At 45.7% G+C, this 27,268-nt stretch overlaps 1 long non-coding RNA gene across 3 annotated transcripts in view; it reads right to left on the bottom strand.

Moving 5' to 3' along the window:
• The window catches only part of LOC141585616 (uncharacterized), a 238,187-nt gene that overhangs the window by 6,008 nt on the left and 204,911 nt on the right, over positions 1–27,268 (bottom strand). For all 3 annotated transcript variants that reach the window (XR_012519187.1, XR_012519188.1, XR_012519189.1), the window contains exons 4-6: positions 22,163–22,247; positions 13,590–13,805; positions 8,311–8,524 (exon numbers count right to left, since the gene is read on the bottom strand). This is a non-coding gene — a long non-coding RNA (uncharacterized LOC141585616). The remainder of the gene's footprint in view (positions 1–8,310; positions 8,525–13,589; positions 13,806–22,162; positions 22,248–27,268) is intronic.

Raw genomic sequence — 27,268 nt, 5'->3', positions numbered from 1 at the left:
AGAGGCTGGTGGCGTGCTGCTCAGATCTCTGTTAGTTGGGCAGCCACTCCTATCCTTTCAGCTGTCTATAAGTGTTGGCTTCTAACAGCTGCAAGTGACATCCTTCTCCAGAGACTCACCCTCTGTCAACAAGAGCCTCCTCTCCCAGAATGAGGTAGGAGATTAGGTGCTTTCCCCCAGGACCAGCCTGGAGCCAGTGACTGACTGATGAGGAGTAGTCAGGTCTGGCCTTTTTGACTCAAGGTGGGATAGCCCTTTGGTGCAGTCCTCACTCCATGTCTCCCCTTGGGTCTGACTGCAGCTAGACTTTAACAGAAGCCACATCTTTGCCTAGCATCACCCCCTTCGCTTCCTCGATTCCCTCATTTATTTACAGGTTTCTTCTGAGAGGTGTCCCTTGATAAATCACTTATACAAGAATTCCCCTCTCAGGCTCTGCTTCCAGGAAAGCCAACCCAGCCCGATATTGTCTTTTCTGGGAGACTAACCATTTGCTACCCAAACTAAATCAGAGCCCCTCTTATATGCACACATCTCTGTCACAGAGCCTCTAACTAAGTACCGGAATCACTGATTTACTTATCAGTCTCCCCAGCTAGTCTATTTGAGAGCAGGAACCTTGACCTATTGATCTCTTTCTTCCCAGCACCTGGGACCTATAGCTGCTGTTCAGTAAAATTTTGATGAACTGAATTCTTGAGGATCTTGGTGAAGACAGTGTACTCATTAGATATACAGAGGTGGGTGGGTGAGCCTTATTTTGGCCCCCATATTAAAGAGGATTCAGGGGAAACAGTCATAGAGATTGTTACAGAAATAGGCTATGGGCTTGCCCTAGAATGTTGGTTAGAATTATTGAAAACGGAGGCGGGGTATGTTGGCTCAAGCCTATAATCCCAGCACTTTGGGAGGCTGAGGAAGGTGGATCACCTGAAGTCAGGAATTTGAGACCAACATGGTGAAATCCTGTCTCTACTAAACATATTTTAAAAAAAAAACAATTAGCCGGGCATGGTGGCAGGCCCCTATAATCCCAGCTACTCGGAGGCAGAGGCAGGAGGACTGCCTGAACCTGGGAGGTGGAGGTTGCAGTGAGCCAAGATCACGCCACTGCACTTCAGCCTGGGTGACAGAGCAAGACTGTCTTAAAAAAAAAAAAAGAAATTGGAATATAATCTGAGGTTTTTGTCAATTAATGATGATCAAGTCAGCTACTTAGTACAATGGAAGATTTTCAAAAGATGTTAATACATGGATGTGTCCTGCCTTCCAACAACTTAAAATCCCGTTTGAGACAGGTCGATTGTGAATAGACAAAGAGCCATAACAAATAGAATGTGAACCAGATTCCAGCCACAGTCAGGAATGGACAGAAAAAGGCTTAACTATAGTGAGAACTTTGGAAACATCTTGTAATGACTTCCTAACAGAGCAGCGGAAGCGTCATCAGCACTGACAATGACTGTCCTTGACGGAACCCTCCTTTCAGCTAGGCCCCAAGCTTGACCTAGGAGAGCTGCAGACTCTCAGCACAAACTAACCCTGGCATGGTTTCCAACAGCTCCAGGCCACATCCTGGGATGAGAACTCCAGCTCTCTTACTTAAGTTCCTGCCTGAGAAAGCTCGATGCTGCCAAAAGAATTCACTATTTGTTCCAACACCTGACTATAGGCCCCTGACCTTTTTTTTCTTAAAACATTTGCTTTCAAAAACTTGCCGTTGTAAATCCTACTTCTGTCCTTTTGTGGTATATCTCTTACAACCCATGTCTTTTTTAAAGACCTGGAAGCCATCACTTTGAAATGTAACCATCAGAAAGATAGGGGGTCAGGCGCAGTGGCTCACACCTATAATCCCAGTGCTCTGAGAGGCCAAGAATGGAGGATTCGTTGAAGCCAGATGTTCAAGATCAGCCTGGGCAACACAGTGAGACCCTGTCCCTAGAAAAAGAATTAAAAAATTAGCTAGCCATGGTGACCTGTGCCTGTAGTCGTAGCTACTCAAGAGGCTGAGGCAGGATGATCATTTGAGCCCAGGAGTTCAGGGTTACAGCGAGTTCACTACACTCTAGCCCAGGCAACAGAGCAACACCCTGTCTCTAATGAAATTAAAAATAAAAATAAGAGAAAGACAAGTCTCTTGTCTTCTTGTTTCCCAGTCTTTGTGGGAGACCAAAAATCTCCCCTCAATCAGTGTCAGTTAGCAAACACAGGTGCCCAATCATGTCAACATCCCCTTAAAGTCCTTCAGCACTTTTCCTTTAGCACACTCCAGCATTTAAAAAGCCCCCCAGCCGGACACAGCAGCTCAAGCCGGTAATCCCAGCACTTTGGGAAGCCAAGGCGGGTGGATCACAAGGTCAGGAGTTAAAGACCAGCCTGACCAAGATGGGGAAACCCCTATGTCTACTAAAAATAAAAAAAAAATTATCCAGGTATGGTGGCAGGTGCCTGTAATCCCAGCTATTTGAGAGGCTGAGGCAGAGAATTGCTTAAACCCAGAAGGCGGATGTTGCAGTGAGCCAAGATTGTGCCACTGCATTCCAGCCTGGGTGACAGAGCGAGACTCCATCTAAAAAAATAAAATAAAAAATAAAAAAGCCTCCCACCTTTTGTTTTGATAGAATTGAGCTCAGGTTAGTAGTTCCCTCTTCTACTGTAATTTTACTAAATAAAGCCTGTCTCCCTGACCTTTAATTTAGTGTCTGGTTCTGTTTCTCTTTGACAGTACCCAAGGGAAACTGTGACTTCAACTGTAGTAGAAAGCTCTGAGGAGTGATGAAGTTCCATTTCAGAGGGTCCTGGTTTGGTCTTGCAATAAAGCAGGAGGTGGACATGTGGACGAATGACCCTTTCAAGGCCTTCTCCTGGCGAATTTGTCAGGTCATTGGTAAAATATCTCTTCAGGCGCCTCGGGATTAGAAGGAAAGGGTCAGGCAATGAACACAGTCCTCCAAGTGAGTAGAGAAGTGCTTTTATGGTAAATAAACACAAGCCCGCTCCTGACTCTGCTTCTCTCTTGCTGGGCAACTTCAGACAAATTGCATAACCTCTCCCAAGGCTCAGTGTTCCCATTCTGTAAGAAGAAGGGGTTTTACTAGATGCTGTTCCAGTTCCCTTCTAGCCCTGATACATTATGATTTCCAGGGCCCCCATGTTTCTGAATTAGCTGAAAAGCCCCTCCTGCTCACAGCGTGGATGGTTATGCTGAAATGCCTGTCGTCTGTGTGTTAAGCTGGGAGAGGAGCTGTCTACTGCGTGCCAAGAAAGAGCTCTTGCACCTCTTCCAGGGCCATATGTGGCCAGGATCCCCCTGGGAAAGCAAGAGCACATATGGTTGCCAAAGAGTCTAACTTTGTGACTCAGAATTTGCCATCTGCTAAAAAGCTTTTAATTGAAGCTCCAAGAGGCAGAAGCTGGCTGGAAAAATCTTGCAAGTAGATCCAATAGGATTATCTTCCCTAAAAGAGGTTTTTCTATGTTTAATTAGTTGGAAGCCATTTTGTCACAGACAGATTATTTTAGATGTCAGTCCTTTCAGTGCCCTGTTTTCACCCCCCATCCCCCCATGTTTGAGCCTTATAGATTCTTTTTTTTTTTTTTGACAGAGCCTTGCTCTATCGCCCAGGCTGGAGTGCAATGGCATGATCTTGGCTCATGGGCTCATGAATCTCTGCCTCCTGGGTTCAAGCAATTCTCCTGCCTCAGCGTCCCAAGTACACACCCAACTTATTTTTTGTACTTTTAGTAGAGATGGGGTTTCATCATGTTGGCCAGGCTGGTCTTGAACTCCTGACCTGGTGATCCACCCACCTCAGCCTCCCAAAGTGCTGGGATTACAGGTGTGAGCCACTGCGCCCAGCCTCACAGATTCTTTAGTTAGTATCAGCCTCTGATTTTTTTTTCTTGGAGGCTACACTGCCCATCCTCTGATGGCATCCAGCATTCCCAAAGTCCTTTCTTCACAACTCAGGATACAGGTGAGCCATTTCAGCCTGGACAGAGAAGCCAAGTAGAACCAGTTCTCAATTTTTGGTGTCCAAGCTCATTACCACATACTCAGGAGCCACAGACTCATGGTCCCTTTAACCTACACCCAGAATCATCAGGCAGGCCTGGGCCTGAAGGGCAGCACCCACCAAGGGAAAGCCCAGCCCCTCCAGGGGCAGCGTGTTAACCCTTTGTGCTCAGGGCCTTTCCATGGCCCAAACCGGCTTCATGTGCTGCTGGCAGGAGATGAGTGAAGGAATAAATCCCCCGAGTCGGGAGCTTCCTCTGCCTGGGGGCTTGGACTGCAGCATTTCCTTATCTTTTTTCAGGGAGCACATTGTGAGATTCTGGTATAGCCTCAAATGGTTACAGTCAGGAAGTGGCAGCTTGGTATTAGAACCAAGGTCAGATGTGGCTGCAGCAAATGAAGATGCTGTTCAAAGTGCTTCTAGGCTTGCAGCGGGGTCAAACACTCAGTATCAACCCGCAAATCGGTAACGTTATCTTCATTTTAATGTTTTTATTACAGAAATTAACTTCATGTTAACCTTCTGATTATAGAAAATTTCATAACATAAAAATGGAATTAATGAATCCCTGTGTGCCCATCACCCAGTTTCAACAATTATTTACTCAAAGCCAAACTTGTTTTACCTGTATCCTCACCAATCCCTGCCCACTCTCTCCATATTTGGTCCTCACATTTTATAGTTGAAGAAAGGAAGGCGAAAGTATAAATGAGGAAGAATGAATGGAGTCACTTATTCTCAATAGGTGAGAGTAGGGTAGAGGTGGGAAGTGGGGGGTGAAGGAAATGGATCATGTTTTTAGGGTGGCATGTATATATTTTGGAAAATGCAAGGTCAATAAAGCACTCATGTAATTCTTGTCTGGAACATTTTTTAAAAATCTATTGTTTTGATAATATAATTTACAGAAGGGAAAGCTGTGCAAAGGCTTTCTTAAAGCATTGGTGGGAATTACATCAAAAGCTGAGCCGGTGGGATTTTTATATTTATTAGAAAAGGGCCATGGGTTAGAATAGGTTATAAATATAGGATTAGCATACGTCCAAGGTTCCTCTCCTCTTTGTCACCGCAGGTCAACCCTAAACTGGAGGTCATGGCTATTCCCCTTTACGGCATCGAGTACTGTTCTGTGTAACCAGGAGGCTTCAGCAAAGGCCTCCGAGAGGTGGACTTCCTTGCAGTTGCAGTTAAAGTGTAAAGTAATGGGAGACTTAGAAGAAACTGCTCAAAAACATCTTAAACATGGCATTTCCAAAATTTAAAAAAAGACCTTGAGCAAGCCCCATAATTTTCAAACTGTTTCCTGGAACCTTATATATGTTTAAGGGGGTTGGCAAACATTGACATGTGCCAGTCAACCTTGGAAGAATTAGATGTCCTGAGGAAAGCGTTTATTGCATTTATTTTATTTTGGAGTTTTGCTGTAAAATTTCAGTAGAATTTTTTTTTTTTTTTTTTTTTTTTTTTTTTTTTTTTCTGAAATGGAGTCTTGCACTGTCGCCTGGGCTGGAGGGCAGTGGTGCAATCTCGGCTCACTGCAACATCCGCCACCCAGGTTCAAGTAATTCTCCTGCCTCAGCCTCCCGAGTAGGTGGGATTACGGGCATCTGCCACCATGCCAGGCTGATTTTTTGTATTTTTAGTAGAGATGGGGGTTTCACTATGTTGGCAAGGCTGGTCTCGAATGCCTGACCTCATGATCCACCCGCTTCAGCCTCCCAAAGTGCTGGGATTACAGGTGTGAGCCACGGCGCCTGGCCCTTCAGAGGAATTTTTTAAAAAAGAGTTCCGCTGAAAAATTATTGACAATAGTCTCCTTCTGCAGGAGAGGAGCTGCTGGTGTAGAGAGAGGGTGTGACTGTTTCAAGTTCACACAATAGATTAGGAAAACTGTCGGGACCAGAACCTCGATATCCTGGGATCTGTGGACAGTTGACATGGTTGTTTGATTGGGAGCTGCAGGATGTGCACAGCTTAGGAGGAAAAACCCTTTGGAATGAAAGGGCTGTCCACACAAGTTCTCAGATTCTCCCAACCCCAGGTTGGGCTCAGCACACAACTTCCCAGCTGTTTGTTTTGTAAGGGTTTCAGTGAGCAAGACACACCGTGGTCCAGGAAAATGTCCTGGAGCACCAGGGGCTTCTGCACGGCTGGCCAAGAAACGCTTGGTATGCTGTGCCACCCAGCTTCAGCCACTAAACAGTCCTCTCTCCACCAACTAACTCCCTAGAAGGGAAACTGTGGACACATCACACCGTTAGTGAACAGTAGGGGAACTTTGGGAGGATTCCTGAAGAGGAAGTCATTGTTCAGGGACGTGGCAACATGATCAGAGTGCAGGCTGTGGAATTCTTCTCTGATGAGCCAGAGAACCCTTGAACCATGACCCTCACAGTACTCTGGTTGCTTAGCTAAGTCCATGCCAGAGACTGCAAACAAGTGGTCAGTAGGCCGAATACTATCTCCAGAGATGTTTTGTTTCACTTCAGTGGTGTTTCAATACTTTTTAAGTAAGTCACCAGTACTTTAAAATCGAGAAGTTTCACATTAAAAACTCCAGATTTCTGATGTGTCTTGAGAAAGAAGAAAGAGAGGAAGATTTAGCAACTCTGAGCAGTGCTGGCAAGACATTCTCATCCTAGTCAGCTGGAAGCTGGAGCTTTAAACTGGGCATACATTCTGTCGTTTGCTGCAGTCCCCACCAGCCCCAACAGCCTTACACCAGCCACTTCGCTTGTTCAGTTTACCCCCCTGGACCCTGTAGCAGCCTGGATTGGTGACCTAATACTCTCTGACAAAGAGTTTCAAACAATAACTCTTAAATATTAGCTCCGAAGCCTCTGCGGTAGCTACCTGAGGCCCTGCCCCAGAGATCCTGATTCCTGTACATAAGTGAGGTTCAGGATTCACATTTTAAACCAGCCACCTAGAGCTTCTGATGCAGGTGGTTTTGTGACCACTGTTTAAGAAAAGCTACCATAGAATCAAGGCCCTCAATATCAGGTACACATTTGAATCAACAAAGTGAAATTTTACTCCATTTCTCTTACACACACACACACACACACACACACACACACATACACACACACACACACAGTTTCCCTTTAACTAAACCATTCACTAGTCACCTGCAAAAAAATACATATTTCACCCCTAAATGTTGCAACACACCTCCCGTAAGCATATGGAAATTCTCCTGCAGAACCACACAGCATTATAAAGTCCGAGAAAGTCCCGATTTCCTCACGACTAGATTCAGTCAAATATGTCCAGTAAGAACCTCACATAAATGATTTTTGTATGATGTTGTATACCTCCCATTGCATCAGATTAGGATGCCAAAACATGCAGAGGTTCACAAACTACAGCGTGCACTTGGAGGGCTGGTTAAAACCCACACTGCTGAGCCCTACCCCACGGTTTCTGATTTGGGAGGTGTGGGCTGAGGCCTGAGGTTCGCATTTCTCAAAAGTTTGCAGGTGATGTTGATGCCGTGGGTCCAGGGACCACACTTGGAGAACCACCCACACGATGGCAGGCTCTCCCACCATTGGCAATAGGTATTGGTATTTATCTATCTATCTATTTATTTATTTATTTTGTATTGTACTATAAGTTCTGGGGTGCATGTGCAGATCATGCAGGTTTGTTACACAGGCATACACGTGCCATGGTGGTTTGCTGCACTCATCTTCCCGTCATCTACATTAGGTATTTCTCCTAATGTCATCCCTCCCCAATCACCCCACCCACTGCTATCCTTCTCCCAGGCCCCCCAACCCCTGACAGGCCCCAGAGTGTGATATTCCCCTCCCTGTGTCCATGTGTTTTCATTGTTCAACACCCACTTATGAGTGAGAACATGCAGTATTTAGTTTTCTGTTCTTGTGTCAGTTTGCTGAGAATGATGGTTTCCAGCTTCATCCATGTTCCTGCAAAGGACATGATCCTTTATTATGGCTGTATAGTATTCCATGGTGGATGTGTGCCATATTTTCTTTATCCAGTCTATCATCAATGGGCATTTGGGTTGGTTGATGCTCCACCAGGTGACTGTTTGCAGCCAGCATTAAGATCCACTGCTAGTCTGGCCCCTCACTACTCAGATAAAGTCCTCGAGCCAGCAGCATCAGCAACACAAAGATAACCTTGAGAGGAAGGTGGAATCTCAGGCCCTACTCCAGACCTACCAAACCAGAACCAGCATTTCAGCAAAATCCACAAGTGGTTGGTGCTCACATTCAGGTTTGAGAAGCACTTCTCTAGAGCACCCAGCAGCTTCTCTTACCTTCAACTGGGGCTTCCACTGGACTGGTCTTCCCAAGACACACCCGGCCACTGGTGGCCTTGTGAACATGGTGCCAGCACAGATGAGTTGATGCCTGAGTATCGATGTCAGCAAGGCAGAGCTTCCTTCCTAAACGCTATCAAAGGTCTTTGACGTAGGTACAATCTGGGGGTGGTGGTAGGTGGGCTGCTTCTTTAAGGCCACAGCTCTGACCCTGGAGGGTGCAGAAAAAAAAAATGCAGCCTACCAGATTCACTCTGGGCCCACTATCCCACCCTCAACTTCAGCCTTTTAAGATCTTTTTATGAATATTCCCAATCACCCTGATGTGATTACATTACACATTGCACATCTATTTCAAAATATTGCATGTACCCTATAAATATATACATGATTATGTACCCATAAAAATGAAAAATAAAAATAAAGAAACCACTTGCATTAGTCCTATCTATAATTTTAGTGCCTGATTCTACCTGCTCCTCTGGCATCCAGCTTGCTGCCTGCTCCTCACTCACAGCTTTGTTTGGTCTTGCTATTTCTTGGTGGGTGGTGTTTTACTAAGTTCTGAGGCATAAAGGTGACTACATCAAATCCCCACTGTCAAGGAGTTGAGTTCCCTATTTCCCGACTGGCCAGTCCCCTGGCATTGTGACGCCCCCTCTCAGTATCCCCATCGAGTGGCCTCCCCTGCCCCTCAGCTCTGGACCTGCAGGGACGGGTTGGACATAGCAATCATCTGACCTCTTCTTTCTCATCCCAGTTTGACTTTTAGGGACTGAGGCTGTTTGAGGCCATCTACCGGCTATCACTGAACCATTACTGAGGAGACATTTACAGGGGACTCACTGTGCCCTAAGCCTTGGGTCTCATGCAGGGAACAGATATGGCTCCTGGCCTTAGATTACCTACAACATGGTGTGTGAGACAGGGCCCTTACAGAAAAGGAATTAATAGTAGAAAGAATGTGGTTGGAGATATAATATTTCAGACTGGAGAGGAATCCTTCCCACTAAGGGATTAAGGTAGGTTTCATGGAGGAGGTAACATTTGGGAAGAGGCAGTAGACATCTTCAGGGTCAGATAAAATAATCAGGTGACTTGGCTTTGCTTTGAGACAGGCCCAGGAGTTGCTGTGATTCAGATCATACGAAATGTTCCCCCACCTCCACAGCCTGGGCACCAAGGATAAGGCAATATCTTTGCTCATAAAGCATTTTGCAAGCCTGGGAAACGGAGCTTGGATTGTAAGGGGTCCTGAGACGTCGACCACCATCACCTGCAGAGGTCTGGCCTGCAGACCCTGACTCAACAAAGGATGAATGAATGTATTTTCACACCATTACAGTGATTCAAGTAGGCTAGGGATGGACGTTGGCTGCTTTCAGAGGGCAAAATGCGACCAGACATGGTGGCTCATGCCTCTAATCCCAGCACTTTGGGAGGCCAAGGTGGGTGGATCAACCGAGGCCACGAGTTCGAGACCAGTCTGACCAACATGAAGAAACCCCGTCTCTACTAAAAATACAAAATTAGCTGGGTGTGGTGTTGCATATCTATAATCCCAGCTATTCGGGAGGCTCAGGAAGGAGAATCGCTTCAACCCAAGAGGTAGAGGTTGCAGTGAGCCTGGGCAACAAGAGTAAAACTGTCTCAATTAAAAAAAAAAAAAAAAAAAAAACCAGAGGGCAAAATGCAACCAATCGACCAAGACCCTCTGTCCGTCCACACATTGATTCAGTCAATATTTTATAACAGAGGTTCTAAGTTAACACACTTGGATAATTAACATGATTGAAAGAGTGGTTTTACAAATCATAAAAGCTTTAGGTTCCGGGCCAGAGTAAACACTATTAACAGGTAATTCCCTTTTGATCTCCCCCTGAGAGGACCACCCGGCACAAAATTAACATGAGTAAACAGAGACAAAGGGATGTGGGGTAAACAGACTTTAACTAAGAAAGCTTCTTAAGAACGTCCCCATCTTCTCCCTAAATTAATGGACTGTCCGGCCTTCTTTGGCCTGCCCCAATAAAACCTTTCGACCTTCCAAAAGGCTTGAGACTAAACAATAGCTTTTCCTAATATATCTTTAATAGTTTTCCAGCCACCCCAAGTGAATATCAACAGGGTTCAAACTAATTTAGTGCTGCAGTGGCAAAGCCTCCACATAGGGGAGAAGAATCAAGTGGGGAATGTGACAACTGAGGCCGGGAAACAGCAGTTAGAAGAACACATCTGTCTGCGCTTTCCACTCCGGGCAGAGAACAGGCCTTGGTCAGCAATGCAACCAGGCGGCTGGGCCTGGGAGTCTCCGAAGCAAGCTTGAAGCCGAGTAAATCATTACCCCAGGCGATACTGAGTTTGCGCATGGGCAGGAGCAGGAGACAGACACTGAATCAGAAAGGTGACAAATCAGCTGTCTCCCCATCTCAAAGCATTAGACAAGGTCAAACCATGATCATTAGCTTCATCATCATCTGTTCATGAGGAGGCCCCTGTCTTTGCTGGGTCAGTGTCAGGGAAGGCCTCACAGGGAAAGAAAGTCTTGAAATTTGAGTTGGAACTTTCTGGATAAATGAGAGGTTGTGAGAAGGTGGAGAACAGCACAATGCAGAGATGTGAACATGCTTTATGTCCCAGCAACAATAAGACTAGGATGGGCCACCTGTGGCTGCCCATGTGCTAGCCCACACCTCACCCCAGGTGGGGCCTTCATGGTGAATTGCATTAATGGCCCAGATCATCACCTCTGTCTCAATCCATGCCCTTTGCTTTGTGACTGTAGTGCCCTCCCAGTCTGCCTGGATTCAGCCGTGTCAGCTGTGCTTTGGCCAACAGAAGGCGGCAGAAGGACGCTGTACGATGAAGGATTAACTCAGTCTGCCTCGGTGGTCCAAACCTGCCCATTCCAAAGCAAGTTTGGGCCTGCGGCAGCCTGATAGGGATGTCATTGTTTACCTGGAGGCCGTGGGTCATGTCATATAGTCTACACTAAGTGAGATTTATGGCGGGGGTTGTGAGCCACATGGTATCCACGTGACCTCTGGAGAAGCTGGAAACTAAGGCCCACCCTATGGGCAGTCAGCCATGACTATGTGACCAGACCCCAGTAAGCACCCTGGGCACTAAGGTTGGCGTGAGCTTCCCTGGGTGGCCATGTTCCCTGTGTGTTTCCATACATCCCTGCTGGGAGAATGAAGCCCTGTCTGTGAAACTCCACTGGGAGAGGACAGCTGGAAGTCAGCACCTGCTGTCTCCTATGCACCCTTTTTCCATGGCTGATTTAATCCATATCATTTTCCTATAGTAAACTGTAACCATGAGTATAACAGCTTTGCTGTGTTCTGAGTCCTTCTAGTGAATCGGCGAACTTACAGGTAGTCTTGGAGACCTCTGAATGACAGACAGTATGCCGATTCTGAGTGTAGGCCTCAAGAGGCCTTGAAAGCACTTCTGCCGTTCTCTTGCACTTCTGTGATTGCCTTGGGAAAGGCACACTTGGGCCAGCCCAGCAGTCCAGGAAGGGAAAAAGAGACGTGCAGAGCAGGGCCACTTTCCAGGTCCGTCCTAGATCTGTCTAGCCCCAGCTGGTCGTGCATGAGTGAGCCCAACAGAGACTAGCACAGCCACACAGCTGAGTCTAACCTATAGTCCTGACCCCAAGCTGACCCGCATACATACTCATGAGAAATAATACATAGTTGTTTCAAGCCAGTGAACTTTAAAATGATATGTCATCAGTACTAGAATTGATAAACCCTCAAACCAAAGTGGTGGTCCCAGCCTTGCTCGAACTGATATTAGGACTCAGAGAGCCTCTGCAAGCTAGTTACTCTGAGGGTCTCTGCATCCTCAGCTTCCAAATAAGGACAGAGTTACAAATCAGCCACCCATGTAGTTTCATCCATGCAAATTGCAAGTTGATCAGTTTCTCCAGAGGATGCCTGAGCGTCAGTATGGAAGGCCCTGTGGACATTTTTGTGGGAAGAGGCATGGATGAGTGAAGAAGGGACATGGTCTGAAAGCAGGGCTGAGCAAGAGGGAGAAAAAGTGGGCCCCAGAGAGAAGGGTAAATATGAAAAGGACTATATGAAGAGAGAAGTTGGGAAGCACCTCGAGAGGATTTTGTATAACCTCCGACCTGGGATCTTGCAGCAGGCATGTACATCCTCACACCAGCAGGCCCTTCCAAAATGCTGCGGGTTCCCCAGAGCACAATCCTGAATGCACTCCTGTCTTTCCTTAGGCTCCTGCCCTTGGATACACCATTGGCCTTTTGGACTTCATCACAGTTCTGAATACTCAGGCTCTAACCCTGGACCCTCCCAAGGTTAAGGATTGCTTCATTCTTTAGATCCAACCACTCCTAACTTCCCTGCAGTCTCCCCATTACTTGACAGAAGCCTAGTCCTGGGGTAGAGGGCCTTCCCAGGCTGATGCCCTCTCCCCTGACCGCCTGCAGTAGACTAGATTACTGTTGAACAAATATTCACTCCTTTCATCCCGCCTCCCCAGAGGAAGGATAGCCCCAGACACATTCATGTTGGGCTTGCTCTTGTGACTGCTTAGCCAATGAAATGTGAGTGGAAGTGAAAAGATGTTCACTCCAAGCCTGTATTTTCAGGGCCATCGTATTTCTGCCTTCCCCTCTGGGAGACTCTAACCTCCTTCATGAGAAGATTATGCTCCAGGTCACCACTGCCACAAATCTTGGGTCAAGAATGAGAGATATGAAGCAAATAGGAGCTTGAGGCTCAGCCTAAAGCAGAGCTGCCTTAGTCAACCCACAGGCATTAAGACAAGATTTCAGTAGTTTGTCATGCAGTATGTTGTAGTGGTTGCTGACTAACACACTGCTCACGAGGGGACAGCCAATATCTTGCTGAAGTGAGATCACTATTATGACATTAGCTAACACAAATCACTAACAAAGGAACATTTGTTGTATTCAGAGACACTTACATAAATCCATTCTAAGTATCAACATTTTTGGGCAAGAATGAATCACATCTGGCTATTATTTGCTTATAAGAATTGGAGGATGTTAAAACACGCATGCTCTGGAAGAAAACCCAAGTGAGACTGTTCTACTATCACCAATCCAAGGAAAGATCAAGAATACCAAGTGACACTATTGCCTCAGGGAAAGAAACTTGCATGCAAGCAAATTAAACCCCTTGCCTATCTTCCATTTGGCTGCTTTGATAAACAAAAAGGACACAAGTTTTGGAATTAGAGGGGAGCTGACTTGGTTCCCTGCTACAAAATATACTTACCAAAAAAAGACTTTGTGGAACCAATCTGATGGGTCTCGAAGTATGTGATGGTCGGCAGTGGAGAGGGGCTGTACTTGTCTTCAGTGGCTGCCACAACAGTCTTCCAGCGTGGGTGACTTCAACAACAGACATTGATTTTCTCGCTTTTCTGGAAGCTAGCTAGCCATCTCAGATTGTTGTAGGACAGCCCACAGACAAAACCTCTCGAACACCGAACTGGAAGGAAGGGGTGATTTATTCAGCTGGGAGCTGGTGGGGTAGGGGGCGGGGGGTTTTGGGGGCGAGGGGGAGGGTGCGGGTCTGAATGTCCCAAATAGCTGAGCTCTCCTAACAAAGAAAATCCCTACCCTTTTAAAGGCTTACAACTCTAGAAATTACATGTTAAAGGGTCTTGGTCCATAGAGTAGGGGGTGGGGGGGTATATGACTTAGGTGGGGGTTTGATCGTGTTTGTAAAAGCAATGCCTTCCGGAAAGATTCCTCCACACCATGCCTGCCATCTATAGGAGGGAGATTAAAGGTGGCACCCGGTCTGCCAGGCTTTACTTCTCCTACTGAAATGCAAATGTGGAAGTCAAGGGGGAGGTGGTCTTAGATGCTTAAGGGTGATTAAGGGTCTCCTTCAAGGTGAAGGTCTCAGGAGAGTTGCTTTCCTCTGAGCCTTCCCGCCCTGGTTTCCTGTGGTTGTCTTCCCCGTAGGCCGGTCTCTGTCTTCATCTCCTATTTGATACCAGTCAGATTGAGGTGGGGCCTGGGGCCCACCCCAGTGACCTCGTTTAACCTTGATTACCTCTTTAAAGACCCCATCTTCAAATACAGTCATCTTCTGAAGCTAAAACACTGGGAGTTGGGACTTCAAAATAGGAATTTTGTGGGGACACAATTCAGCCCATAAGGGTGGAAATCACCAGCAGTCAGATCAACATTAGGAAGAATTCTCTGACCAGAAACATCAAGGGCTGTCAACAAAAGGAAGGAGGTCCCTGTCACAGGAACTATTTCAGCTATTTCTGTGCTTACTGGATGACCTCTTTAGCAAGGATTTTTTTTTTTTGAGACAGGTTTCACTGTGTTGCCCAGGCTGGAGTGCAGTGATATAATACAGCTCACTCTAGCCTCAACTTCTGGGTTCCAGCCATCTTCCTGCCTTAGCCTCCCGAGTAGCTGGGACGACAAGTGTGTACCAAAAAGCCCAGCCAATCCTCGTATTTTTTTTATTTTACCTTAAGCCCTGGGGCACATGTACAGATCTTGCAGGATTGTTGCATAGGTACACACATGCCATGGTGGTTTGCTGTCTCCATCTCCCCGTCACCTACATCAGGCATTTCTCCCAGTGTTATTCCTCCCCAACCTCTCTGCACCACCCCCAGTCCCTCACCAGCCCTCAACCCCCCAGCAGACCCCAGTGTGTGATGCTCCCCTCTCTGTGCCCATGTGTTCTCATTGTTCGTCACCCGCCTATGAGTGAGAACTTGCAGTGTTTGATTTTCTGCTCTTGTGTCAGTTTGCTGAGAACGATGGTTTCCAGATTCATCCATATCCCTACAAAGGACACGAACTCATCGTTTTTTTATGGCTGCATTGTTTTTTTTTGTAGAGATGGGATCTCCCTATGTTGCCCAAGCCAGCCTCTAACTCCTGGCCTGGACACTAAGCCCCAAGCAATCCTCCTACCTTGGCCTCCCAAAGTGCTAGGATCACAGGTGTGAATCACCACACCTATCCTGTTTCTGTTACTGGTTCAATAAAGATGCCTGTAGAGCTTACCGTATGCTCAGTGCTATGCTCCGTGTTGAATAGGGAACAAAGCATTTATAGCATCTTCCCTCCTGCAGCCTTAAATCTAGTGCTGCATTTAGATACCATACAGGTAAACACGTAAATAAACATATAATGGCAAATTGCACAAGGGCTTTCAGAGTATAAGGGGCTCCTTTCATTGGCTAGCCAGGGAGTATGTAACAGACAACATCTGTTGCTAACACAACCCTGATTATTTCAAGTACCTACAGATCCTTTTGTCTTAGAGAGTTCAGGCCTTTATCCAGCTCACAGAATGACTTAAAGTGGTTCTAAGCAGTCTTTGAACTCTCATTTCCCTTGACCAGTGACTGGTTGTGGAGAGGCCATGTACTCTATTTCTGGCTAACAAAATGAAAGCCAAAGTCTGTTAATTAGGCCTTCCTAAAATATTTTGCTTTTCTGATAAAAAAAAAAATAAACCTTAAAAAAAAAAAAAAAAAGGCCGGGCATGGTGACTCATGCCTGTAATCCAAGCACTTTGGAGGTCAAGGTGGGCAGGTCATCTGAGGTTGGGAGTTCAAGACCAGCCTGACCAACATGGTGAAACCCTGTCTTTATTAAAAAAAAAAAAGAAAAGAAAAGAAAAGACCTAACTGTAATGGCCTTTGTTCTTTCTCTTTTCTTCTTTGTCCTTTCCTCTTCTTCTGGACTGAAGTGTAGACGTGATGCCTAGAGGCATGGCAGCTATCCTGCAACCATGAGGCAGCATGCCACGTACCATTAAGGACAGAGGGATAGAAAGACAGGAAGAGACTGGTTCTTGACAACATTGTCAGGCTGCATCATCAGCCTCCACTCTGTACCTCTACCTGCCTCTTAAGTTAGGAAAATAAACCCTACTTGTTTAAGCTTGAGAAGCTGAGTTTTCTCTCCCTTGCAGTCAAACACATTCCCAGTTGATTAGTCCAATAGAACTCACTGAGGAAGTAACATTGGCCTGAAACCTGAAGGCTAGGCAGATGCTATGCAAGTGAAGAACAAAGAAAAAGCGTTCCAAGTGGAAGGACAACACGTCAAGACCCCGGGCAGGAAGAGGGCACCGTGGCCAAACCAGCAAGGCCTGTGGGACGTGGTATGTTTCATTCCTTTATAATTCACAAGATGTTTAACAACGGAAAGGCTGGCGTAATAGAGCAAACCTTACAGTCAGGTGTCCTCAGTAGCGAGGCCTGCAGCTCTCCCAGAGCACACAGCATGTACTACTTATCGCCTGCTGAACCTGGACAAACATTCACTCCCTTCTGCCTTTCCCTTGGCCTGGTTAGCTATGAATTTGCAGCCAGAGTTTGACTACTAAATAAAGTATTTGGTGGGTTGCCTGGTTGGTTTGGCTGCCAGCCCTTGATCTTACAAAGAGAAAACTAACACCATCTTTGCCCTCAGAGCAATGAGTCCAGACCAAGAATCAACCATGCTTTCTTTGGCTGCCATTGGAAGATAGTTTTCTACTGCTCATCCTGAGTCTTTCAAAAACCTGGCTATTTTTTCCCTTAATATGAGGAGAATTCGTAATTTTTTTTAATGTATAGGGAAGGCACAGGCATGATGCAGTGCCCTGGGGCTGGGTAATCAGGGGCAGTGACTCCACCTCTAGACCTGGAAGTGCCACTGGAAAATAAGGAACAGGTAAAGGTGACACCATTTCCTTGTGCCTGGTCCTTGTGAGGAAGGAGACCCTTAACCCTCTTAAACTTCTAGGAGCCCTTCCCCCTAGACTTCTACATTGCATTTCAATAGAAGTCAAGGCTGGCAGACCCAGGCAAGCCATCCTAATCGCACTCCTGTAGATTACAGGCATGGTTGGAGGAATCTTCCCCGAAGGCATTGTTTTTACTTAAACACAGTCAGGGTCAGACCCCCACCTAGTCACATACTCCACGCCTACTTCATGGATCAAGGCCTTTTCAGACGTAATTCCTAGAGTCCTAAGCCTTTAAAAGGGCAAGGATTTTCTTTGTTGGGGAGCTCAGCCATTGGGGCATTCACACCTGCTGCAGCTCCCGGCTGAATAAATCACCCCTTCCTTCCCAGTTCGGTGTTCAAGAGGTCTGTTTGCGGCCATTCCTGCTTCACTTGCTGTCCTCCCAAGACTCCACCTGGTGCTGCCTACCTGTCCCAGTGTGGAGTTTCTACTGGTCACCACACTGCCCTGTAGCATCTGAAGACCGTGTTCTTTCTAAGGCAGGTTTCCGACCCACTCCTGGCCTGCACTAGGAGATCTGCCCGAGCAAACCTCACATCCCCAGCTTCATGACTCAAAGCGCCATGATTTCTGCAGAACAAAAATCAGCATTTAGTTGCCACCGTGGAGATGTATTGTATTTGCCATTACAGTCTGAGGGCTTGAAAAGGTGAGGAACCAGAAAGCATAGTTGTCATTGAACGACGTGCAGATGAGTTAATGGAGACATGGGGGGGGGGATGCATGAGAGACACACAGCTGTTTTCACTCTGGGCTGGACCTGGTATTTGCACCCTCTCAGCAAAAGAAAGGCCTTGGCTGAACATGTCCCAGACACCAGCAGAGATTTTAGGGAAACTTGCATAACTTGACCTATGAGGTCCAGAATGCCTTTCCCTGGCTTCCTCTCCCTCACATTAAACCCCTCGTGCCAAACCTGCCCCAAGTCGCAGCCCCTGTGACCCCTCCCCCAAAGTCCCCTGAATCTGGCCCTCAGGGATGGCCGCTCTTGAGAACTCTAACATCTTGGCTGTCTGAGTCCTCAGCACTTCCTTCCTCATCCTCTCGCCTGACCCCGCTTTGGCTCTGACTCAGCAAATGCTGTTTTAAGAATTCCTCTACCAGATTAAAATCTCTTAGCGGCCAAGGACTCAATGTTATCCCAGCCTTCTCAATGGCTATGAGGGTGATGATAAATTAAGATGTTGATTTTGTCTTCAATGATACAAAGAAATGCCAGACCCCCTGTTTTCCACCTTTGCTTTGTTCTGTTTTTGCAAATTCACCTACTCCCTAACATTTATGTATAACCCCCAAATCAGTATTTGCAGCATTTTTGTGGTCACTCATGGACATATGCAGGGAACCAAGACATTAGAGTCACTGAATGCCCATATCCCAGCTGAGGTCAGGCGAGTCGTGCTCTGCCTTCTTGTATCAGTGCTGATGGGAGGTGATCAGAGGGTGGTGGTGGCACGGGTGGGCAGTGGTGGGCGAGAAGTTCAGCTCTGGGCCAGCTGAATGGAATATGCATCCCAGCTCTGGCACTAGTTAGTGAGGTGGCCCCAGGAGAGTCACTTATCACTTCTGAAGGTCATGTCTCTTTTGTAAAATAAAAAATATGTAATCTGGCCAGGTGCGGTGGTGGCTCACGCCTATAATCCCAGCACTTTGGGAGATGGTGGATCACCCGAGGTCAGGAGTTCTAGACCAGCCTGGCCCACATGGCAAAACCTCGTCTCTACTAAGAATATGTAAATTAGCCAGGTGTGGTGGTACACACCTGTAATCCCAGCTACTCTGGAGACTGAGGTAGGAGAATCACTTAGACCTGGGAGGTGAAGGTTGTAGTGAGCCAAGATCATGCCACTGCATTCCAGCCTGGGCAACAGAGGGAGACTATGTCTCAAAATAATTATATATATATATATATATATAATCTGCCAGAATGAGTTGTTTTAGGATGTAAGAATACAATCTATGTGAGGTATATATGTTATGTGTATATATGCATACACAGACACATATGTACACATATATATCTCATATAGATTATAAACTTGCATAGAGGCTAGGCACGGTGGCTCATGCCTATAATCCCAGCCCTTTGGGAGGCCGAGGTGGGAAAATCTCTTGAGCCCAGAAGTTTGAGTGATCACAGCACTGCATTCTAGCCTGGGTGACAAAGCGAGACCCTGTCTCCAAATAAATACATAAACTCATACTTGCAGACCTTTAAAGAGATGATTAAAGTTAAATGAAGTCATATGTGGGGGCCCTAATTCAATATGACTGGTGTCTTTACAAGCAGAGGAGATTAGGAGAGGTGTCACAAAAAGAGACACCAGGGGTATATACACAGTGAAAAGACCAAGTGAAAAGGACACAGACAGAAAGCAGCCATTCACAAGCCAAGGAGAGGGACTGCAGGAGAAACTAACCCTTTCTATACCTTGACTGTGGACTTCAGGCCTCCAGAACTGTGAGACAATAAATTTCTGCTGTTTAAGCCACTCGGCCTATGGTATGTTGTTATGGCAGTAAAGCAAACTAATATGCACCTATGGAACTTACGGAACTTATCGGGGCTACCTGTAATCGTTTACCTATCTGACTGATCCCTGTCTCCAAGAAGGGATCGGTTAGCCTGAGCCAACCTGGCTCTAGACAGTTTTCATGTTTGATGGGCAATAGAGACATGAATGCTAAGGGCAAAGGCAAGAAAGGCTGGGCAACTCCCTTTTAATACCTTCTTCCAGGTTTCCTCCTTCAAGATCTGATTCAGTCCACACAAGCAGTAGGTTAAAGATCAGCAGAGAATGATCCCGCAAAGACTTTGTATAGCTTCATGAGATTCCCCAGCTTTGGCCGGGTGCAGTGGCTCACACCTGTAATCCCAGCACTTTGGGAGGCCGAGGCAGGAGGATCAGAGGTCAGGAGATCGAGACCATCCTGGCCAACATGGTAAAAGCCCGTCTCTACTAAAAATACAAAAAAATTAGCTGGGCATGGTAGTGCACACCTGTGGTCCCAGCTACGCAGGAGGCTGAGGTAGGAGAATTGCTCGAACACAAGAGGCAGAGATAGCAGTGAGCCGAGATTGGGCCACTGCACTACAGCCTGGGTGACAGTGTGACTCTGTCTCAAACAAAAAAAAAAAAGAGATTCTTCAGCTTTGAGCTGTCACCATTTTTCATCCAGAGCTTAGGTAAGATCCATTAGACACTTCAACCCCTGACATGGGTTCATATAAAACACATCTTTAACTGAGCCCAGCTGTCTGAAGCTTGAGAGGTTGCTCCTGGAAAGATTTAGGCTGGTGTTTCCCAAACTTTTGTATGTGTTAAAATCACTTCGCAGGCTTATTAAAGCACAGATGGCAGGGCCACCCCCAGATTTTCTTTCAGTGGGTCTGGGGTGGGGCCTGAGACTTTCTATTTCAAACAAGTTGTCAAGTGATACTGATGCTGTCAGTCCAGACACTTATCCAGAAGGGAGTAGCTTTCCAGGGAAAGTGACAGAAATGATTGAGAGAACATTCAAGGAGATCCAGGCAGAGTGAGAGAAAAGGTAATAGGAATGTATGATTTGGACAAATAGCACTGGGTATGACATCTCCGAAATATTTTCAGTTTGTCCCTGACTGAAGGCAATATGACCCTTTAGGAGCCCCAGGGGTCATGTAGCCTTTGGCGTGTGCTGGCCAAAGCCTGCCAGTGGTTATATAAGCCACAGGGTGAGAAATGGAACTCGATGCAAATGAGCTTCTAGGGCCATCTTAGAGAGCCCAGGTTCAGTGGAACAACAAATGGACCCCAGAGGGCAGTGGAGAGGATCTCAGTTCATTTTCAGATCTGCAAAGATTTCTAGGGGTGGACACTGAGCTGGGCAGCAAGCTATAACGACAGAAATAGTATGTGAGTCCTGGCATGGTTATTACCAACTGTATATGCCATTGCCAATTAACTTCTTCCTCCAGCCTTAGCTACTTTGTTTTCAGCAACTCCTCAGGATTGCTGCAAGGACCGAGTGAGATCTGGACACCAAAACACTTGGTAAATTGTGTGATTCTATAGAAGCACAAGTTATTAAGGTATTTCATGAGACGTAGAAATGAGCAGGACCATGTCCTTGCCCACAAGGCAGGCAGGCTCTGAAGCAGTGGTTTCGCCAACTCGTGCCTCTACATCCCAATAGGACTTTGCTTTCTCCTCTCCTTTGCTACCACCCTAGCCTAAGCCATATCATATCATTCCCAGACCTCTCAATTACTTTCTATGTCTGCCCCGAAAGCCAATTTTTTATACGGTAGCAAGAGGGGCTGTTTTAAAATCTAATTAGATTATGCTAGACATAACTTTTTGATGGTTTGTTCCTATTGTTTTGAAGGCAAATTGAAATTATCTCCACAAACTATCAGACTTGCAGGCTCAGGCCCAAGCCCACCCCTCCTGCCTCAGCTCATGCCACTCCTCCGGAAGACTCCAGCCTCCACGAGTTCCTGGAATGCAACGACCTCTTGCCTGCCTCAGGGCCTTTGTTTGTTCTCTGCCCTCTGCCAGAAAGACTCTTTCCCTCCACTCTTTGTCTGCTCATCCTTCAGATCTCAGTTGAGGTGTCCAGTGGCCCCATAATCTCTATTAGATTACCCTATTATTCTCTTTCATAGTACTCCGTTCATTTATTTTACAACAATTTATAACGACGTATTTTTTATTTGTTTAGTGTCTGTCTACCCAACCAAACTGACAGGCTCTGAAAGCTGGAATCATGTCTGCTTCATTCATCTCTTATATTATTTCAGGTGTTTTGGATGCAAGCAACAGCAATCCATCTGGGTAATCTAATAAAAAAGGACTCCGTTGGAAGGACATCCAGAGTTTATAGTGAGGGCAGAGAACAGTGCTTGGAAACAAACAGGAACAAGGAAGCTCTAAAATCTATTTTCTGTTGTTTCTGAAACAACAGAAAATATTCTAGTGAAAAGCCGTCTCATTGGGCATGGGAATCCCCAAATCGCAACTTTTTTTCAGAGTCTTTATCAATCTGTTTTGATTTTAAATTCACAGTGAGAGCATTCAACTGACCTGGCTTGGATCACACTGAGCATTCTTGGTTTGAGGAGGTAGAGAAGCCTCATTAGAATGGATCCAGAAGGAAAGAAATAATACTCTAAAAAAAAAGAAAAGATAAACAAATTTGCTTAGTTCACTTTTCAAAGGGGAGCAGATGTTTAGTGGGGGGAGCAGGATGGTTCACGGGAATGAATGCTAGATATCCCCAAACAAAGTATCCACTAGGCCACTGTATATACAATACCCTGCTGGATACCCAGTCAGGGTGGCCATTCAGTAAAATATTTGTCGAATGCATGAATGAAAACTTGTTTGGCAAAGTTTAGGGTTTTCTCAGTGACATGTGCTGAAAGAGCAGAGACTGTAAATGCTGATCTTGGTGCTTTAGAATATAAATCTCTTGGTGCATGTAGACAATTCTTGGAACAACACATTCCAAGTGAGTGTTATGGAATCAGTAAGCAACCAAGACTCCTAAGGGATCATATTGCCTTTAGCCAGGGACAAACCCAAAATAATTCTGAGATGTCATACCAACTACTATTTCCATGAGCTCAGAAGATGGTAATTTTTACTCCTCTGAGTCATCTCTGGCATTAACTAGAAACATTTTCCCTTCGATCTTTAAGGACATACAACCCATCACACACTGGACCACCTCACAGGAGACTGGGCAATGAAACAGGAGGTACTTAAAGGGAGTTTTCTCTCTTGGTGTCTAAGGAGGACCAGAAGAATCTATGGCTTTCCCTTGATATGGATGTATTTTATTGAAAAGGAGACAAGGTATAGCAGAGAAGAGTGTGAGGCACTGTGTGACAGTCTGTCCTTATCTGGTCAGTTAACAGAACATTCTTTTGCCTCATGGTTTAAGGATTCCTTTTTATTTTCAGCATTCGGGAAAGTAAGTTTAATTTCCAGAAAAGGAAAAAAAGAAGATCTCTCCAGATTCCATTTCTGGGGTCCTTTGGATACATTCAGTGCCAAAAAATTTTCTCCAAGGATTCTACGCCAGACATCTATATTTCCAGATGGGTTTTGGCACCATGGACATTTTAGAGAGGGGAAGTATTTCAGTTACCTATTATGGGCTCCTAAACTACCCCGAAATGCAGTGACTTAAAACAGCAGCAATTTATCATTTCTCATTAGTCTGTGAACACACTTGTATCAACTGACTCATTCTTCAGTTTCACATGGCATAGCTAAGATCACTTATGAGCTACATTCAGCTGGGAGTTTGGCTGAGTCTGAGACATCCAGAGAGCCTCTCATACTCTAGGACCTCTCATCATTCAAGTTTAGTCTAAGCTTTTTTAGAGCATAGCATTGGCTTCCAAGAAAAAGCATCTCAAGAGAGCAATCCCCAATGTACAATCCTATACCAAGCCTCCATTGGCATCATTGGCTAATGTCTCATTAGCCAAGGCAAGTCCCATGGTCAAGTACAGAGTCAGTGTGGGAAGTGAGTACACAGAGTGTAAACACCAAGAGATGTGGTTCCTTGGAGGCCACCAATGTAGCAATCTACCACAAGAGAGCATGGTAGCTTGCAGGCTGCTTTCCCGGTTGCCAGTGATTAGGCAGGGATGTGTAACCCAATATCTGGTCCTTGATTTGCAGTTCCAGAAACTCAGCATGATTGGAGTACATAGTGAGTTCCATCCTACTCTTTGAAATTGCCTCTCATCCACACACCTTGCTGAATTAATGAGTTCAGGTTTTCATGTGATATGGTTTGGCTGTGTGCCCACTCAGATCTTGAATTGTAGCTCCCATAATTCCTGCGTGTCATGGGAAAGACCTGGTGGGAGGTAACTGAATCATGGGGGCAGGCCCTTCCCATGCTCTTCTCATGATAATGAATAAATCTCACAAGATCTGATGGTTTTATAAGGGGAGTTTCCCTGCACATGCTCTCTCTCTGGCCTGCCACCATTTAAGATGTGACTTTGCTCCTCTGCCTTCCACCATGATTGTAAGGTCTCCTCAGCCATGTGGAACTGTGAGTCCATTAAACCTCTTTTTCCTTATAAATTACTCAGTCTTGGTTATGTCTTTCTTAGCAGCATAAGAACATCATGTTTTTATTTTAGGATCCTATTTTTGTGGCCACAGATGATTGGAACAGAGTAAATACCTGGCCTAGGCAGAAATTAATCTATTCACTGAGCTGGCCCAATAAGATTCTCTCCTGTGACTCTGGAATTGGGATGCTGAAAGACTAAATCAGTGAAGAAATTATAGAAGATCTCTTCTGAGAAAATGAAAAATGACACTGCTAAACCACATTAAATAATTTTTAGGGACCACTGACAAGGAATAAGGTGCTAGAGGACTGCAGAAAATAAAATCTATAAGCTGTTCACTAGCAGATATCATATTTTTGTCCATCCCCTTTGGCTCCAATGATCTGCCAAAAGAAGACTCTGCCCTCTGCAGCTGTTGGCCCAGAGAGAAAAGACATGTGGAGCAGAGTGTAGAGAGATACCAGCAGAACCCAGCCTGATTAGCCAAACCACAGCTGACCTGCAGACCCTTAAGCCTGAGGATAAATGGTGGGTTTTGTATGTCACTGACATTTGAAGTTGTTTGTTACACAACCTTATTATACCATTAGCTGATTAATACACATTTCAGTGTGGAAGGTCCTAGTTGGTCAATGCTCCACTCCACTGACCATCCAGGCTTTCATCTCCTTCATCTTGTGGTTCTAGGAACCCCTAGAATATTGTCTTCACCTGTGTGTTTGGAGCCTGGTTACAGGTCTGCTCAGGTTACAGCCTTTGAAAGAGGAAAAGCACATGGAGGAGTACATAGACTATATTTAAAGGCTTAAACTTGAAATTTCCTGTGTCATTTTCACTTACGTTCAACCAGCAAGAATGTAGTCACATGACCACAGTTGGCTGCAAGGAAGGCTGGGAAATGTAATTTCTAGCTGACCAGCCACGTACCCAACCCCCATGGAAGAACGGAGAACAGATTTTGGTGAACAATTTGCAATCTCCACTTAAGATGGCAAAAAAAAAATTGTTTAAAAATCTGCAAAGATTTTCATAGATAGCAAGATAGTGCATATTATCATAGTAACATTGTTTCTTAAAAGCTAGACAAGGAAGTTAATTTGATACCAGCTTGCATGAAGGACAATGAGAAAATGTAACCCTGCTTTGTCTGTGCTGTTTAACCCTCCCTTTCCTCCAGGACAGTGGCCAATTCACAGTCACCTTTCAGAAGGACAGTGACAAACACAAGTGTATTCAGAAGCAGTGAATAGACTGACGAATGCCTCAAAAGCAGATCATAAGCAGCATTATTCAAGGCCTTGAGGAACTTTATCTTGAAGAGAACATTTGGGAAACAAAACGCCTGCCTTCAAATGTTTTTAAGTACGTCACGGTGAAAGGAGATAAGGCTTATTCTGTCAAAGCTCCTGTAATAGATATAATAAGAGGAAGCTACAAGGAAATACATTTATATTCATTATAAGAAAGGAAGATCCTATCAGAGAGGCCCAAAATTATTTACAGCTCAGATGCATTTTGGATTGGAAGAAGAGATCCAAATGTGCTAGCATTTATTGAGCACCTATGATGTGCCAGACGCTACTCAGGCATTTTCACACACTTTATTCTTTCCAACTCTAAGAGTTGCTAGATTTGTGAGGCTATATCCTATTTCCTTCTGAAGGCTTCTCAAAAGGCCACTGTCCTCCGCGTATATAAATTTACACTAGTTCTTTTCTGAGTGTCTTCTCTTCCTGAATCGGTCTCCAATTATGGAGGCAATTTATTGCGGCTCCACAGTGCATTTCTTCAAACCCTATTTTTCAGGACTCACTGACAATCCCATGGAAGAGATATATGTGTTAAATCTGTGGGGTAGAACACTAGGAGGAAATCCTGGGGATGTTGTGTATAACCCAGGTTGTCGGTTCTGTGGCACACGGGAAGCTGGCCAGGGCAGGGAATGAAGGAAGTCTGTTACTTCCTAGCAGAAACCTGAGACCTTTGAGAAGGGGGATATGGTCCTGACCAGCACAGCTTTGTGGTGGCCTAAATGCTAGCTGCTTTTTTTTTTTTTTTTTTGAGATGGAGTTTCGCTCTTGTTACCCAGGCTGGAGTGCAATGGCGCAATCTCAGCTCACCGCAACCTCCGCCTCCAGGGTTCAGGCAATTCTCCTGCCTCAGCCTCCTGAGTAGCTGGGATTACAGGCACATGCCACCATGCCCAGCTAATTTTTTGTATTTTTAGTAGAGACGGGGTTTCACCATGTTGACCAGGATGGTCTCGATCTCTTGACCTCGTGATCTGCCTGCCTCGGCCTCCCAAAGTGCTGGGATTACAGGCTTGAGCCACCGCACCCGGCCAATGCTGACTGCTTTACCACATAGATGAGTCTGGAGAATGCTGTACGGAGGGTAAGTGGGCCGGTTTGGAGGCTCTGTCCAGTGCACAGATGTCCAGTGTCTTCCACAAACCTTCTTCTTCGGGAACTGGTGGGGAAAGACGCCCTTCCTAATGTGTTAAGAGTTCCTCTTTCTTGAGTCAACAAGAGTTCTTTTTCATTCCTTGTGTCTCCTGGGCTAAGGTTTCTTGGTCTTCCAGATGTTTGTGCCTGTCTGCCTTTAATTCAACACTCACCCCAGTCAATGCCAATCCCTAATGCTGTATTATCCTACCGGCGGGAATACCAGGCAGGGAATAGAAAGTGCACGGAGGGAGACTCAAAAGCTCCACATCTCCTGGAAGCTTGTGATAAGCTGCAATGTTGTATATGCACCTTAAATGAGAGGGAAGAACTTCTCAAACTTTCCCAGGAAGTTGAGGGAAACTGAGAAGGTGAGGTAGGAACCTATCTGGCCATAGAAATATTCCAGTTAAGATGTGAGAAGCTGCACAGAAAACAATGGAAAGCTTCTGGAGCCATCAAGCAGCATGACTGGGAAGGCGGCTTGGAGAAGAAAGGCATCCTGCCTCTCCCATCTCCCCAGCCCCCAGTCTCTTCCTGTGTCTTCCAGACCCTGCTGCCTCAGATGTGTCAGATATTAATAGAAGTTGCTATGCCCAGGAGTCAAAGACCCCAATGTGAGGTTGGGAGGGTTCTGGTCTCGT

Source organism: Saimiri boliviensis, chromosome 9 (genome assembly GCF_048565385.1).
Source record: "Saimiri boliviensis isolate mSaiBol1 chromosome 9, mSaiBol1.pri, whole genome shotgun sequence".
Classification (NCBI taxonomy): Eukaryota; Metazoa; Chordata; class Mammalia; order Primates; family Cebidae; genus Saimiri; species Saimiri boliviensis.
Note: the sequence above shows the minus strand (reverse complement) of the source record. Positions and strands in the feature narration are given on the sequence as shown.